Source organism: Silene latifolia, chromosome 1 (genome assembly GCF_048544455.1).
Source record: "Silene latifolia isolate original U9 population chromosome 1, ASM4854445v1, whole genome shotgun sequence".
Taxonomy (NCBI): Eukaryota; Viridiplantae; Streptophyta; class Magnoliopsida; order Caryophyllales; family Caryophyllaceae; genus Silene; species Silene latifolia.
Genome location: NC_133526.1, coordinates 38,261,106 through 38,279,673, shown reverse-complemented (window position 1 = coordinate 38,279,673; position 18,568 = coordinate 38,261,106). Strand labels below are relative to the sequence as shown.

The following is an 18,568-nucleotide window of genomic DNA, read 5'->3' as shown; positions in this document are numbered from 1 at the left end:
TCACAATGTCTTTCATGTTTCCCGATTGCGGAGGTACCGAGCGATCCATCACATGTGTTGAGTCCCGAGGTGATCGAGGTGGATGAGCAGTTGTCCTATCTGGAGACACCCAAGGAGATTCTCGGACGGGGAAGGTAAGGAAGACCAGGAATGGGGAGACGGCTTTAGTGAAAGTCTTATGGACTAACCACAATGTTGAAGAAGCTACATGGGAGACTGAGGCTTCCATGAGGGAAAGCTATCCACATCTTTTTACATGAGGTAAATTCCGGGACGTAACTTCCTTTTTAGGAGGGTAGAATGTAACATTTTGTTTCCGACTTAGATCCATGTGTCTTTTACCTCAGGGGATTTGTTTTGGGACCCACATCGATGCGTGTGGGGGCTTGCAAGATGAGTGAACTTCGGGACGAAGTTCATTTTAAGGGGGGAAGACTGTAATACTCCGTATTTTATATCGTTAATTGAGTCGAGTTAATTGTTTAGTTGTATTGATATCGTACGATCGAGTTATCGTAAACTTGTTAAGACGGGTTAATTGAGCGAATCACGTCACCTAATTCCTTTTCTACACTTACCCATTTACCCATTGACCTCCCGTTGACCCTAGCCCATTTACCCATGACCCAATTAAACATTTAACCTAATTCTACCCTAACCCTACAAAACCCCATTCCCCTCACCCGCCTACCATTTCAGCGGCACATTTCCCCACCAAGCACACAGATCGAGAGAGGGAGAGTGAGTGTGAGTATTGTCGGAGCAGCAAGGAGGGTCCTAGGGTGGTTGTCGTCGTCCACAGTTAACCGTGGTGGATGTTGAGGTGGCAGGAAAAAGGTATGAGTACAACTCCCTCTTTTGTTTGCGTTTTCTGTCGGGTTTTGTGTGTGGTGTCGTGTCTCAGGGAGGGGGTGTTGATGTCTGGTGTCGGGGATATGGTGTTGGGTGGTTTGGGGCGTCTCTATTGGTGGTGGTTAGGGTGGTTCTTGGTGGCAGAATTGGCGGCGAGGGTTGTTATTGATAGGGTAGATCACACGGGTGTAGCGGGGGTTTTCGAGACGGGTTTTAGATGCTTAGGTTGGGGTGGCACCACCGTGGACTCGGGGGAGGTCGAAATGGTGGTGTCACGGTGTCTGGGTGTGGGGTCTGACGGCGAGCAGGGACGTGGTGTTTTGGCAGAGGTTAGGGGTTGGCTGCGGTGGCTGTGTGTCGAGGACAAGGGGGTGTTTGGTGAGGCACGGTGGTGAACCAGGCCAAAGGACGGCTCTGGTTCGACTCACGGCGCGATCGACAGTGGGGTCGGGGTTGTTGGTGGTGGGGTCGAAGAGGGGAGCAAGCCAGGTGGTGTTCGTGGTGGTTTAGGGTGGCGCGTGAGGGTTGTGAGGGAGTGTGAAGGTGCGGGTTGTAGTGACGGGTTGATAGGGTTAATTGGTGTGGTTTCGATTCTTTTAAATTATATAACTTGTTTTATCAATTTCTATAGCGTACTCTTATTTAGCTAATTAATCCCCGAGTCTTTTAAATATTTAGAGACGGGTTTGAGTCGGGTTGGTAAAATAGGAAATTGTTAGATCGGGAAAGTTTCCATTTAAGGAAACTTTCCATTTTAAGAAGTTCTAATTTTAGTAACTTTCTATTTTGGGAACGGGAACGGTTTAAGTAATTGTTTATTATTTATTTATCTTTCAGAGGGCGAATTTGTTGTGGAATATTACTGAGCACCCGACTATTTGACTGCAGTACTGAGGTAGGGGAATACACTGATTGAATTCTTACGATTATAAAGACGATGTGTTTGTTTTCGATTTGATTTTGCATATTGTTATTATAATTCATCCTTTTAGCAATATGTTATGGTTTTGACAATTGTAGATTTAATTCTATACGGATTAGGTTTAAATTGCAATTGATGTTTTTGTCAAATCGATTATGTTTTTTTGTTGCAAATGGTCTCGGCATTGCTGCTGGAAAATTAAAAAAAAAAAAAAAATTTACTGTTTTGTCACGGTTCAGCCGTGAAAGAAGAAAAAAAAAAATTTCGTGTTTTTATTTTTTTGACCATAACTTGTGCATAATACAGATTTTGTGCATTCGCTTGATAGTGAAACGGTTCACTCACGTACCATTTAGTTATTTTAAAGCGATTTAAAGTAACGGATAATCATGAATTAAAATTAAGATGATAGAAGCGGTTTTGTCACATAATTTTAATTGTTAAAAGGTGGTTTGGGTAAATTTAACATAATTACGGAATTATGTCACGAATAAATTTTATTTTAGTTGATGCATTTTTTTATCGTTACTTTTGAATGCCTTGAATGTTTTTAATTACGTATTTAATTTTACAAACGGTTGTAACTTAGTGTGGCCTTAGTAGAACGTGTTACCGTAATGATGGAACACGGTCTTGGTTGTATTTTGAGATCTCGCATCTCCATTTTGGTTTTTCCTTGTAATTACAGTTTTTTTATTTAGAATGTAAATAGGTTTATATTTTGTAATTTTTAAATTGTAATTTTGAGAAGACCAAAGATGGAGATCGGATGCTCACTCCCGCTGCATGATCAAAGATGGAACATCAAGACAAGCTTCTCGGGTCCAACGGTGGATTCCAAAGTTGTATTTTGTTCTTTTTACTAGGATAGGCCACACTAGGACTTTTATTTACGTTTTGCATTCTTTTATTTATTTTATCGTAACGATAGTTTGCATCATTTTCCGCCTAAAACCAAACCACCTAATACTTGCATGAAAACTGACTCATATAGAGGTCACGCGTTAGTTTTCTTTGATATACAGATATCACACGTTTTTTTAAAGCCATCACCTAAATTAATTCATTCACGCAATGCTAGTTTTTTGTTCACTTAAAATGAATTAAAACTAAGTTGATGGGATCTTCCTCGTATAACCAAAAATTGAGAATAGTCTTTATAGGTCAAACTCCAATGAATCCCTTCTTCGTCGGTAGGCATAATATGACCCCTTCTACGTCGAGTAAGTTGGAACTAATTGACCTATTTTATCTCAACACTATGGTCACTCGTACGATCCTGTGATTATGGTGGACTATAGATAGGATTTACGGAAATCTATCAACCAAGAGTTCTAACGGTAGAACTAGCTAAACAGTTGGCTTATCAATTTACGGAAATTAATTCTTGGGATCACTTGTATTATTCTTGAGGGAGATCAATTATGCAAGTGCAATGAGTCTACACGTTAAAATGAATTTTAAATAGACTTAAATCACCTCGATGAGTTGCTTATTTCGTTTTGTTTTTCCTTTCTTTTTCAGTGTAGATCACGATCACTTAAACTGCTAATAACAAAATGGCTGGCCGTGCTGACGACCCAATGCCAAGTGCCACATTGGACCGTGAGTCCTGGCTTCGGATCTTCATGAATCAGATGAATCAGTCTACTCGACTGAAGAATGATGGATCAAACTTCGCGGACTGGGAGGCGGCATTACGGAATGCTGCCACTGCTAACGGGAAGCTCAAATATCTGACAGAGCCCATCCCGTCAAACCCAGGCCCCACGGCTGGAGCTAACGAGATCGCCAAGTATAACGATTTCGTCATGGAAGCGGGTGCGATTAAAAACGTACTCATTTTTGCAATGGAATCCAATTTGCAGAAACGCTTCATAGCCCAAGGTGCAAACAAGATTTTCACCACTCTCACTAGGGAATTCTCGAAAGCACCGAGAATCGTGACCTATGAGCATACCACTCGCTTCTTTGAGGCGAAACTCCAGAAGGGCCAACCGGTTAGCCCACACATTCTCAGCATGATTGAGAATGTCGAGAAACTGGAAGCGCTTGATTGTAAAATCAGCGAGAACATCGTGATTGACCGCATGCTTCATTCACTCCACGATGGTTTTGCGCTCTTTAGAGCGAATTAATATATGAATGATTTGAAGAAAAGTCCTCATGAACTACACTCCCTACTCGTACAGACCGAGAAGGATATGAAGTTTAGTGGGAGCTTGAAACAGGATGTTATCGTTGTGTCAAACAAGGGCAAGGGTAAGGACAAAGCTCAGGCAGACCTAGCAGTAGGTAAACCGAAGTTTAAGAAGTCGGGATCAGGTAAGAGTGGGCCTGGTGAGTCGAGCACCTCATCAGGCACGACAAAGAGCAAGACTGGTAACATGGAATGCCATCATTGCCACAAGACTGGGCATTGGAGGCGTACATGTCCTGTATACCATGAGGACATAAAAGCAGGTCGCGTTAATCCTATTGGTATGTCTTCTTCTTCTTCTTCTTCTTCTTCTTTTATTCATATGATTGAGATTAACCACGCAAGTTACGGAACTTGGGTACTAGATACTGGTTGTGGTTCTCATCTGTGTAATCATGTGCAGGGCCTCCGAAACATCGAACCCCTCGTAAAGGGTGAGGTGGACCTGCGTGTCGGGAATGGAGCACGAGTGGCTGCCGTCTCGAGGGGAACATATGTGATCCAGCTTCCTAGCGGATTTGAGTTATTTCTATATAACTGCTATTATGTACCCAGTCTTTCTAAAAACATTATTTCAGTTTCTGCACTTGACAAACTTGGTTTTTCATTTTTAATAGAGAATAATAGTTGCATTTTCTCATTACACGATATGATTTATGGCAAGGCAGTCTCCATGAACGGAATTTATGTTTTAGATCAGACCACCGAAATATTACACGTAATGAATAAGAAGTTAAAGGTTGGTGACAAAGATCAAACGTATCTATGGCACTGCTGTATGGGACACATTAATGAGAAACGCGTAAAACAGCTCATAAAAAATGGAGCTATCTCGGCCTTTGATTTTCAATCATTTGGCACGTGTGAATCATGTCTCATTGGTAAGATGACTCGAATTTCCTTCAAAGGTGTTGGAATGCGCGCTCCTAACCTATTAGGACTCATACATACGGATGTGTGTGGACCTATGTCAATCACCGCACGAGAAGGCTATAGGTATTTCATCACTTTCACGGACGATTTAAGTAGATATGGCTATGTCTACTTGATGAAGCACAAAAGTGAATCCTTTGAGAAATTCAAAGAATACCAGAATCGGGTACAGAACCAATTGGGTAGAAAGATTAAAACACTACGATCAGACTGTGGTGGCGAGTATCTTTCTCACGAGTTTGATCAACACCTTAAGGACTGTGGGATTGCCTTACAGTTAACTCCACCTGGAACACCTCAGTTGAATGGTGTGTCCGAACGGAGAAATCGTACACTACTTGATATGGTTCGATCCATGATGAGTCACACCGTGTTGCCTGACTCATTGTGGGGTTATGCTCTTCTGTCAGCTGATCTAATACTTAACCGAAGTACGTCTAAAGCTGTTGACAAAACTCCATATGAACTATGGAAGGGAACGGTCCCTAACTTGTCCTTTATACGGGTTTGGGGTTGCGAGGCTTATGTCAAGTGGAGACACGAGGATAAGCTCGGCCCGCGATCGGTCAAGACATACTTTATAGGTTATCCTAAAGGAACACTTGGTCATTACTTTTATTCGCCAACCGAACAACGTGTATTTGTTGCGCCTAGTGCGACATTCTTAGAGAAGGAATTTCTCGAGAATGCGAAGAGTAATAGAACCTTCGAGTTGTCGGAGATTCCAGAACCAAATACCGAGCAACCATTAGAAGAACCAGTTCCTTCAATCCCGGCTGTGGTGAACATTCCTGAGGAACCTAGGAGGTCGGGAAGAGTCTCTATTCCTCCGGACAGATACATTGGTATGGTCGAGGAACATGACATAGATGACATTCTGCTCTTAACGAGTAGTGAACCCGCAACCTATAAAGGTGTCATGACTAGTTCCGACTCAAAGCTATGGCTTGAAGCCATGCAATCCGAGATGGACTCCATGTATGAGAACAACGTATGGGATCTTGTTGACTTGCCTGCTAAGGTTCGTCCCCTTCAATGCAAATGGCTTTACAAGATAAAGCATTCTGTGGAAGGTCAACAAGATATCTATAAAGCACGACTAGTTGCTAAAGGTTTCACCCAAGTGCCAGGTTTGCACTACGATGAAATTTTTGCACTCGTAGTCATGCTGCGTTTCATTCGTATTATCTTAGCGATTGCCGCTTTTCATGACTATGAAATTTGGCAGATGGATGTGAAAACCGCCTTCTTAAACGGTTATTTGGAGGAAGAGTTGTACATGGTACAACCCGAAGGTTTCATCGATCCAGAACATCCTAAGAAAGTGTGCAAGCTTAAGCGTTCCATTTATGGACTTAAGCAAGCTTCTCGGAGTTGGAATCATCGTTTCGACCAAGTGATAAAAGAAAATGGATTTACTCGATCGGTCGAGGAACCATGTCTATATATCAAGTCGAGTGGGAGCAAGATTGTCTTCCTAATATTGTATGTTGATGACATACTCCTGATTGGGAATGACATACCTCTCTTAACTTCGGTAAAAGTATGGTTGAAGAACCATTTCCAGATGAAAGATCTGGGTGAGGCACAAAGAATTTTGGGCATCCGTATCTATCGAGATAGATCACGTCGGATGTTATCTCTCAGTCAGGAGTCTTATATAGACAAGATTCTAGAGAGATTCAGCATGACTAACTCCAAAAAGGGGTTTCTTTCTATGGCTCCAGGGGTGCATTTGAGCAAGTCTCAGGCACCAGAGACACCGGAAGAGAAATAGCGCATGACACGGATTCTTTATGCCTCGGCAATAGGATCAATCATGTATGCCATGATATGCACACATCCGGACGTGGCATATGCATTGAGTATGACAAGTCGATTCCAACAGCATCCAGGTGAATCACATTGGATGGCTGTCAAGAACATTCTTAAGTACCTACAGAGGACTAAAGATTGGGCATTGACTTATGGAGGCGAACAAAAGCTATGCGCAACCGGTTACGCAGATGCTAGCTTCCAAACGGATCGAGATGACTCGAAATCTCAGTCTGGATTCGTTTTTACTCTTAATGGCGCTGCTGATCACTGGAAGAGTTCCAAACAAAGTGTTACAGCAGATTCTACGACCGAGTCCGAGTACTATGCCGCGTCCGAAGGCTGCAAAGGAAGCGATATGGATGCGTCAATTCTTACAAGGACTATCTGTAGTGCCTAGTTCGAATGACCCGATCACCATCTATTGCGACAATAGAGGTGCCATCTTCCAAGCTAAGGAGTCTAAGTCTATCAACAAGTCTAGACATGTACAACGGAAAGCTCATCTATTCCGAGATTACGTGGAGCAAAAGGAGGTAGTGATAGAAAAGATTGCTTCAGATGATAATATAGCAGATCCTCTCACTAAACCACTACGACAAGATAAGCATGAAGGGCATGTTAATTCCATGGGAATTAAACATGTTTCTGAGTTGTAGTACTCTTTTATGGATTAGATTCATTCTCTTTTGTACTCTATACGACATCATCATTTTGATATTTATATATTTTGTTTTTCATGTGGATTTGTACGACAATTTTGAACACCACAAAGTCAACTGAACAAACATTATATTTTTGGTCCTTAATTGCCCACGTGAGCTGATAACTCTGGCAATTATTTTGTGACGTTGGTTGATGGTGGGTTCAACGAGCCATAAGACAAAAGGTTGACTGACCAATCACAGAGGCGAGTTATACGGATATCTCGTAGGACACAATTGTGACATCGACATGGAGTCCTAAATGTTTTATAACATTCGGTGCCAGGTCGTGGATAGGACCTCCATGGTGATCCTAAGAGTCGATTCTTTTGACTATCGACTGTCTCTTGAGACTAAGGCAGATTTTGGGTGACTTTGGTTTCTTTCTCACGGTCATCCGTAACAGGGGGCCAAGTAGATTTTTCCTGGGTCATTTCATGTTGTGCTTAGATCGGCAGGAGTCGAGTTGAAGGAAATATTCAGCCTTTATCAGGTACTTGATATTTCTCAGGACCACTCGAGGAGTTGTAACTGAAATGCATGGCCATGCTCGAATACGAATTCGTTTTATCAGTTGAGTTACTCTCTAGTCGGGGAAACCACTCTTGATACAGATCGATTGTAAAATACGACCTTTGCGGATCCGGATCTGCAAATTGTTTTACATTGAGTGGGAGAAATTTTAAATGAATATGAGAATCGGTTATCGCACATACACTTGTACGGACAAGTGGGAGTTTGTTGGAGCCGTGTCCTCCAGTTAGTGCGGATAACGTTATTGCACATACACTTGTACGGACAAGTGGGAGCTTGTTGGGGCTGGTGTCCTCTACAGTTAGTGCAATAACATTTAAATCTCTAAAAGGATCAAAGGGTATACTTTTGTATTATTATCAGTTGGTCCACGTTTATCAATAACGGTTGGCTTGCTAGATAAGTTTGACGTTATTGTCATACTGATGGCGGTGATCAACTGGTCCCTAAAAGTCACACCTATAGGATACGTTTGAGAGATGTGACGGTATGAAAATACAGTCATGTTGATGCCTAATTTGACTAAGCAGTTAGTCGGAGTTATTGACTAATAATTAGTGAAACGCGATGTTGAGATAACTATTTAATACGGATTAAATAATACTGGCTAATGTGAATTAAGCGGTTAATTCGTAAATTGAATATAAACGATTATATTTAATTAATGTATATTGAATTAATTAATTATACAATATTGTCATTGTCGGACAAGTATTAATATATCGACTGAGTCATGTTACTAGTTGATATTTTAATAACCGATAACCGATGACGATTTATAATAAAATCCCGTCATATACATTTTAGCATTTTGAGTCGGACCACGAGTTAAAAATAAGGAGGAAGTGGAAAGCCCACTCCCTCCCTAATGCACACGGTTTGGACGAAGCAAACAAAAGGAGAGAGCCTCTCTCCTTTTGACCTAATGCATTTTCATTTGCAAACAAATTAGGGTTTCGGGGCAATTTTCTCTGAAATTCTAGATCTCACATCGAAAACCTCACAAAACTCTCTCAATATTGCAAGGCAATTAGAGAGTACTTTCTAGCACAAGGGGCATAGTCTCAGACGGTCTTGGGTGCAACGATTAGGAGGAAATCTATATTGATTTCTGTTCTTAGGCCGCATTCTCAAAGGACCCGAGGTTGATTCTTGTTCTTTATCGTTTTTCCTCTTGTATTTTTCGTTTATGACAATAATCACATGTTAAAGATACGTTATAATGCTAAACTTTAAGGGTTTTATACGGATATTTCCCTACACATTTAAGCTCTCCCATCCCCAACCTTTTACTTACCGAGTACGGCATGACACTCACACTAACCCCTAGATCACATAAGGCTTTGTTGATCGTTGTGTCGCCAATGGTACACGGTATTGAGAAGCTTCCCGGATCCTTTAGTTTTGGAGGTGAACTCCCTTGAAGTATTGCAATACTCACCTTAGTGAAGGCGATAGTCTCAAGTTTTTGGATTGACTTCTTCTTTGTGAGGATATCTTTCATGTATTTCGCATAGGCCGGCACGTGATTTATTAATTCCGTGAAAGGAATTGAGACTTCCAAATTCTTCACAATTTCCATGAACTTTCCAAGTTGATCATCAAATTTGAGCTTGGCTTGACGACTTGGAAAAGGAAGTCTAATCACAATGGGCTCCTTCTCCTTGCCCTTGTCTTCATTTTTCTTCGAACTTTCTTCTTTTGATGATTCTCCATCTTTGGAGTTTTGCACAATTTCTTCCTTATCACTAGCTTCCACAACTTCATCCTCAACTTGCTTCCTTGGTGCTTCATACCTTGTACCACTTCTCAAGTGAATGGCACTAACCGTTTCATGTCTAGGGGGATTACTTTGAGGTGGTAATTGCCCCTTTTGTATTTGTGAGCTTGAAGATGCTAGTTGAGTCAATTGGGTTTCCAACATCTTGGTGTGAGCTAGGATGTTGTTGATGGTGGTTTCCTTTGCTTGACTATCTTTTTGCATTTGAGTGAAAAATTCTTGTTGATTCTTTTGCATTTGGAGGACCGCTTTTTGGACATCAAAACCTTGGTCATTTTGGTGATTGTATGGACTTTGATTTTGGTAACCTTGGTTTTGATTGTAAAAGGGTCTTTGATTTTGGTTTCTCATGGGAGGTGGAGTGTATGTTGTTTGAGGGTTTTGAACATTTTGGCTTTTGTATGAGAGATTTGGGTGGAATTTGGTGTTTTCATTGTAATAGTTGGAATACGGGGTACCACTCTTGTATGCTTGGAAAGCATTCACTTGTTCATTTGTTCCCCTACATTCACTTTGGTCATGTCCCAAAGTTCCACAATTCTCACATATCCCACTTGGGATTGATGAGGATGCCGTCATGGCATTAACATGATGCTTTGGTGATTTTGAGACTTTTTCAAGTCTAGCCATAGCTTTTTCAAACTTTAAATTGATTGTGTCAATATGAGCACTAAGTTGAGCACCCAATTGAGTAACGGAGTCCACTTCATGCTTTCCTCCTCTAGTAGCCTTGCGAGGTCTACTATATTGTGAGTTATGGACCGCCATTTCCTCAATCTTGTTCCATGTTTGATTGTCATCAACTTCGGTGAACATTCCATTTGATCCCATGTTGAGAATGTTCCTTGAATCCTCATATAAACCGTTCCAAAATTGTTGTACCAAGAACCATTCGCTAAGTCCATGGTGAGGACATGAGCGACAAATTCCCTTGAACCGCTCCCAAGCTTCATACAAAGATTCTTCATCCCTTTGCTTAAAACCCGTAATTTGAGCTCTTAGCATGTTAGTCTTTTCCGGTGGGTAGAATTTTTTGTAGAAAGCTAGAGCCAACTTCTTCCAAGAATCTATTCCGAGAGTGGCCTTGTCAAGGCCCTTCAACCATTGTTTCGCGGTGCCGATTAGAGAAAAAGGAAATAAGACCCATCGAATTTGGTCTTGAGTCACACCGGTTTGAGAGATTGCATCACAATAGTCGCAAAAGGTTTCCATATGAGAATGAGGGTCTTCACTAGGCATCCCCCCAAATTGGCTCCTTTCGACTAATTGGATAAAGACGGATTTGGCAATAAAATTTCCAGTTAGATGTTGTGGTGTAGAAGTACCATTGGGTAGGTTCTCCTCGGTGGGTACGGAGTGTGACGAGAATTTAGGCATTGTAGGTTGATTTTGTGGGGTATTGTGTAATGGGTTCTCCTCTCCTTCTATTGCGAAAGGGTTGATGAACTCAATAGTTGGTTGAACAACTTCACTAATACCTCTCAAATTCCTCCTAGCAAGTCTCCTATTGTTCGTCAAGGTTCTTTCAATTTCACGGTCAAAAGGTAGCAAATCACCTTGTGACCTTCTAGACATGCAAAATATCAAACAACTTGAAAACAATTAGAACAAACCTTGAGGAGTTTTACTTCCCCAAGGTGAAGAAAGACACAACTAATAACAATAAAAGGAAATCTAAATCAAGTAAACACCGTCCCCGGCAACGGCGCCATTTTTGATCGGTCCGTTTCGTGTTCACAATTAAAGGTGTGGTCGTTGGGTCACATCCGAATCAAAACACAATTTATAGCTTCACAAACAACTCTACAATTAGTAAAGAGGCAAGTAAAGGTCGGATCCCAAGGGACGGGTATTGAAATGAAATTTCTATTGCAACTAGTGGTGTCTTAGGGGTGTCACAATTTGGGTTGATGTAGAAGGTCACTAACTAAAATAGCAATGAAAATAAACAAGCAAGATGAATTAAAAGGGGTGTAAACAATTGATTAAAAAGCACTAGGGTGTCATGGGATCATAGGGGAATCATGGGAATTGATCATACAAACATGTTCTCAAATTATAAGCAAGCAATTATTGTTGTGATGGATTGAGTTGGGTTATATCTTACAATCCTAGGAAAGTTTGGGTCCCGGAGCCGAATCGATTAGATTGTACAACACCTACAAGTCGACTTAATCTTCCCTACTCAACAACATGCATGGTCTAATGAGACTCGAGTTGGGTTATGTCTTACAAGTCTCATTGAAAAGATAGGAGATGGTGGTAAATGCAAGGATTCATAGGCTTAGCATTTCATCAAATATAACATGTGCATGAGTTAAGATCAAAACAAGCAAGCAAATAAAACATGAAAGCATATTAATTTAAGCATGAATCATTCCCCATGTTGGTTTCCCCTAATCACCCATTAACCCTAGCTAAGAGACTATTCACTCATTATCATGTTGATCATGCTAGCAAGGTTGTGAATCATACCAACAAAATGAAACATGATGATTAAATGAAAGTAATTAACAATAATTAAAAAGGGATTAAGAGAATTATACCTACTAATGATTCCAATAATAAAGCAAAGATAAAAGAAGTACTTGATGCTTGATTGAGAGGTTGTCAATCTCCCAATAATAACCCAAATAATCTTCAATTACCCAAAATAAAGGATGAACAAAAGAGAGATTAAGGAAATAAAACTTGTATTAGAACTTGATTAATTGTTGATTCCCAAACTAAAGAGAGATTTGATTGATATTAACTACTCTATTTATTGATAAGAAGAACATACTCTTCTAATTAGACTAATGGGGTATTTATAGTGGAAATTAGGGGGATGCATTAGGGTTAACTAAGGGCTAAACTAGTAGTTACACTTTTTAGATTGAGCATGGAGGAGCCGGTATTTTTCGAAGGAAGGGCTTCTTTCTTTGTAGCTTGGAGAAGAGGAAATCGCGCTGTAAAGGAATCCGAGCGGATTAGGGTCCGGACGGGCGGATTCTGGCGATGGAACTCGAGCGGATTCGAGAGAATCCGGGCGGATTGTGGTGATGGAATCCAAGCGTCTTGGTGGAAAACCGCACGGATTGTGCAGGTGGAGGACGGCCGGATTGTAGACAATCCGCACGGATTGTGCCTCAGCAAGATTTCTCCTTCTTTTCTTCCCTTTTCTTCATAAATTCCTTGGGGATTTCCTTGGGGACTCAAGGATCCTTTCTCAACATTGCTCATCTACTATCATATATACAAAGGCCTTCTAATATTGTCTCTCCTTGATGCTTGGTCATTGAATTCGATCAATTTAGTCTCGTTTTGCCATGAAAATGCAAGATTCTTACTCCTTTCCTACCAAGGGATCAAAATCTCAAAGAATACGCAAAACAAAGAACTAAAGATAAGAAATGACCCAAATATGCACTAAAAAGCATGTGAACAAGGCTAATTCGGGGGCTAAATATGCGCTAATTCTGGTCACATCACTTGGCGATCCAAAAGAAGGAGCTTCTCCACAAGAGCCTTCTTTGTCCAAAGCTTGGATAATCTCTCCAAGCACCAACCACGATGGATCTCGACCATGCTCCATTTGCTCAATCACATGGATAAGGGTCATGCTACCATGACATCTTGCCCCCCCTTCTTCAAGACATCAATAAAGAGGTACACATGGACAAGGCAAAATGCAAGATCCCTTCTCCTAGCCACCTCCGAGACATTAACATCTAACCGATTCGAGAAGATGTTGATAAGAGCCAACATATCCACACCATGTGGAGCAAGAAGAAAGTTGACTTGGCTTGTTGACAAGCCCAATATGGCCACTCCTTGTAGCACAACCGAGTCGGAGGAAGCACCGGAGCACAACCCGGCCACCCACCAATGGCTCCAACTTCATCGGCAAGAGGACAAATCTCACCTTTCGGGAACACGAAAACATGATGTTTTGAATCCCAAAACCGAGAACATGCTTCAAGAAACGAAGGTTGCACCTTGACTTGACGAAGCACCAACAATTGGCCAACTCCCATGCAAACGAGTTGATGCTTTTCGGGAGGCGACAAATCCCGACACCATTGTCGCAATGCGTTCTCAAAAGCATCCATGAAATATTTTTGTGGAAGAAGAAGAGGTTTTGTAGAGATGTTTTTGTTTTTCGGATACTGAAACAATGAAGCGCAAACGTCCCTATTTATACAAAATGATCAGCGCGTTTTGCAGAAAAGAGGAGAGCCGGCTTCCATCGCCAGGCTGCTCGCGCCTCTTTGAGGCTTCTCCAGGATTCCCGCTGTTGACTTGTCTCTTTCAACATGTGTTTTCTCCTGACACCTCAAACCTCCCACCAGGAACCTCGCGCCTCTTAGGGATGATCCGGGAAATTTTGTGTTTCTTCACACGCACATTTCTTTGTTTTCGCGTTTTACGAAATCCGACACGGTTTCCATGACGCAGCTTTTAACATACTGATTTTTTCTTTCTTTTTTTAAGGGGGAAGGGCTAGTCGCCCCGATCCGCGACGGATCGTTTCCATGTCAGTCGAAATTCCGAAAATTTTTCGATTTTTCGCAAAACAAAAATCAAAATCAAAATCGAAAATTGATAACACGACACCAATTTTCCTCAAAATTCAAGCACGCACAAATTCGAGTCTTGACCTCAAAAGCCAAATATACTCGCAAAAATCCTTTTCCAAAATTCTTTCCTGACGGTTTGAGTTTTATATTTTTCGAGTCATTCTCAAAATTTCGATGCAATTTAATTCACGACACGAGTTAATTGCTCAAATTTTCAAATCAATTCCTTTTGAAATCCAAACGCGACGATTTGTCACAGAATTTTCAAAATTTCAATTTTAACTTCAGGTCATCTTGGTTAATTTTGATTTTCAAATGCTTTACGTGATTTTCAATCAAATGCTTCTACATGTTTACGTTTATGCGTATGTGCTATCTGTTGCCTGTTTTTCTACACTAACGATGCAGGAACTGGTGCAAAGCAAAAGGAGAATCAACAGCCGACAGCGCTCCTCCGAAACACAACACAAAAAGCCGAAAATCACAAAACAAACTACAGTCCAAAGACACATATATACAAACCGCCTTACGCAAAATACAAACGTCTATCATACCGACACTGGCCTAAAACAAACGTCTATCATACAGACACTGGCCTAAAACAAACGTCTATCATACAGACACTGGCCTAAGACAACGAACTGGGGACTAACCGCCACCTACCGAACTAAGCACTCTCTATCCTCTCAAACGGAAAAGAAAGAGAGCAACAGGGGAAACAGAGGAGCAACGGCGAAAGCAGAGGAGGTTACCATGACGATAACCCTCCGCTCCTGCTCCATGACAAAAAAGAAGACAGTGTCTTGCAGACTTCGGATGATGAGGAGGCCAAGAACCATGATGCGATGCACCATTCCGATACTGAACCCCACTCATCAGCCACCCTGTCTATGAGCCACAACGAAAAGGACAAACCGGCCATATCAGCCGCCTATCCTCCTCTACGGAAGCATCCTCCACCACCGCCTCGAATACGGCAGCCTCCTCGGCCGCTACATCCCCTCCAGGATCGACTTCCTCCTCCAAAGACTCAACAACGGACCCCATCGGTCCCAGACGATACCCTGCGATCGGAAAAAAAAACAAACAAAAAAAACGTCAGTCAAAATTTCGGCATTACGACGGCATGAAATGGATAAGTCCAAAAACAACAACACAACCTGCAATACAAAAACAAGGGCAATCCCGCCCCAAACCATTCACAAAAAAAAGAACAAAAATGACTCGCCCCTCTTTTCAAGCAAAAGACGAGTCAAAACCACAAAAAAAAAGGCATTTCAAGACCCATACAAGGTCTGCCAACAACCCAAAATACATTCCCGACACAATAGGGATTTTTCTACGGTTCAAAAAGGCAATTCATACGCTAATTTGAGCCCCAAACCGGTCAAAATCCAAAAACGACCGCAAAAAGGCAAACGTGATTTTATCACGCCCCAAGGTGACCTAAAATACCAATAAGGTCCATTTCAAGGCAAACTGACTCAATTCAAGCCCAGACATGCGCTTATTTGGTCAGACGTAAGACCGTCGCAAAAGGCAAAAATCCAATTTTGCCCACAAACATCCAATGAAGGTCCTTAAATGGCAAACACGGGTTTTCCCAACTACAATGCAACCTAGTGGGACCCACTACCCAAGCAAATAAACTTGGCATTGTGAAATGAGACGGTTTCTCGCCTCAATCACGTTTTTTGAGCATAGGGAGCACTACTACAAATACAGGCAACTACAACGGCCATTTAACAACGCTTATTCACGAAAATCATCAAAACACGTTGTAGAATTGATTCCGCGAATTTTACCAAACTTAATTACAACGGTCCTGTGTTGTTAACCGTTGTTATTGGTTTTAACAACGGGTCATACTTGAAAAACCGTTGTTAATGAAAAAACTAATAACAACGGTTAAATTTTAACCGTTGTTAATGGTTTGGCGCCAAATTAGTGAAAAGTAATCACAACGGTTATATTAGAACCCGTTTTTAATAATTTTTAACAACGGTTGTAGACTCAATAACCGTTGTTATTAATGTTATGAAAATCTTAAGAACAACAGATTGCTTTATTCTGCTATACGCTACAAAACACAAACACAAGCTAATCTCGCTACTATATCATCCTCCATTCCTCCCCGATCGTCTCTCTGTCTTCATCTCCGTCCTTTCGTTGTCACGTCTTCTCTCCCTCATCGTGTTTATCAATCAGGTATATATATGTTTCTTAGCAACGCTTATAGATATAGGATTTTTTGGGTTATTATCTAATTTGTTGATAATTTAGCTTAATTGCTTTCCTGAATTTCGTTTATTTGTTTGCCTATTATTGTATTTTCTGAATTAGTTGCCTATTATTACGAATGTAGAATAATGACTCGAACTTGGATGATTGATGAAAATATGAGTGACCGCACCTACAAGGATGGTTTAGCTGAATTTTATGAATTCGTTTCGAACAATTTGAAAGGTTCTTCTAGTATTGCATGTCCTTGTGAAAGATGTGGTAATATTAGCTATATGGCTTTTCCGGACGTTAAAATACACCTAGAAAAGTGGAGATTTATTCGATCCTATACACGTTGGATTTTTCATGGGGAATCATTAGAGGAAGAGAATAACTCTGAAGAAGATGATGTTGAGGTACACGAAAGGCTAATCGATGATCCCGAGTTTGCCGAGTTTTTGAGTTGGAAGAGTTGGAAATAGAGAAGTTGAATGTTGGGTCTATAGATAATGAAGAGAATGATGATGAGTCCATTGCTTTTGAAGATGTAGGTGATGACACTAGTAATTGGGATGACCTTAACAACATGTATGAGAAGTTGTGTGAGTCCGAAGCACCCTCGTATCCTGGTTCTAAGTTCACAAAAATGTCGGCTGTGGTGAAGTTGTATAATATCAAGGGGGCAAATTGGGTGAGTGACACGTGTTTCACTAGTTTTTTAGCCTTGATAAAGGAGTTGCTTCCTGATGGTAATGTTCTACCTGTTAAGACATATGAGGCGAAAAAACTAATAAGAGGAGTGGGTATGAAATATGAGAAAATACATGCATGTCCAAATGATTGCATATTGTATCGGAAATTATATCAAAACTTAACCAATTGCCCTAAATGTTTGGAGTGGCGTTATAAAGATAAGGAAGGGATCCCGGCTAAGGTGTTGTTGTATTTTCCATTGATACCAAGAGTCATAAGGATTTATGCGAATCCCGATGATGCAAAAATGTTAACTTGGCATGAAACAGGAAGAATAAATGATGGAAAGCTAAGACACCCGGCAGATGGTAAGCAATGGAAATCGTTCGACGCTAAGTATCCCGAGTTCGGCAATGAACCTAGAAACTTACGTCTAGCACTGTCCACTGATGGAATGAACCCACACAGAAACATGAGTAGCCAACATAGTACTTGGCCAGTAGTGTTGGCTATTTTTAACTTACCTCCATATGTGTGCATGAAAAGAAAGTATTTGATATTGTTGTTGTTAATTTCCGGCCCTAAACAACCTGGAAATGATATAGATGTATATTTGGAACCTCTTCTAGATGATTTGCGATGGTTGTGGGATACTGGGATAGAAGTATTTGATGCATATAAGAATGAAACTTTCAATTTGAGAGCGATGTTATTGTGTACAATAACTGACTATCCGGCTTATGGCGACCTTTCTGGGCACACAGTTCATGGGAAAGAGGCTTGTCCATTGTGTGGGGAGGATATCGAGTCTGAATACTTGAAGTCTTCTCGTAAGTATGTGTATATGGGAAATAGGAGGTTCTTGTATCATGACCATTGTTATCGCAAGATGCAGAAAGCATTCAATAGAAGACAAGAACTTCGTCAACCTTCTAGAATTTTGAGTGGGCATGAAGTTTATCAGAAAGTAAAGCATAATGAGATAGATTATTGGAAGAAGAGCGGCTCTAAATTGTCTACTCGTGGGTATAAGAAAAGATCCATATTTTTTGATAAACTTCCATATTGGCCTGACCTGGAGGTCAGGCATTGCCTCGATTTCATGCACATTGAGAAAAATGTCTGTCATAATATTATCAATACCCTTCTGAATGTTCCTGGTAAAACAAAGGATAACGCCGCAGCTAGGGAAGATATGAAAATGATGGGTATTAGGCTAGAGTTGGCACCACAGAAGAGAGGTAATCGTATATTTTTACCGCCAGCAGCTTTTACCCTTTCACGGAATGAGAAAAAAAGAGTTATGTGCATGCTTGAATGGAATTAAAGTGCCACATGGTTATTCGTCGAACA

General features: G+C 41.0%; 1 non-coding gene across 1 annotated transcript; it reads left to right on the top strand.

Annotated features, from left to right (window-relative positions):
- The first annotated feature begins 10,638 nt into the window (after nt 1–10,638).
- Nucleotides 10,639–10,745, top strand: LOC141625212 (small nucleolar RNA R71). The gene has a single exon (XR_012535008.1). It is a non-coding gene; the product is annotated as a small nucleolar RNA R71 (small nucleolar RNA).
- Nucleotides 10,746–18,568: the final 7,823 nt, after the last annotated feature.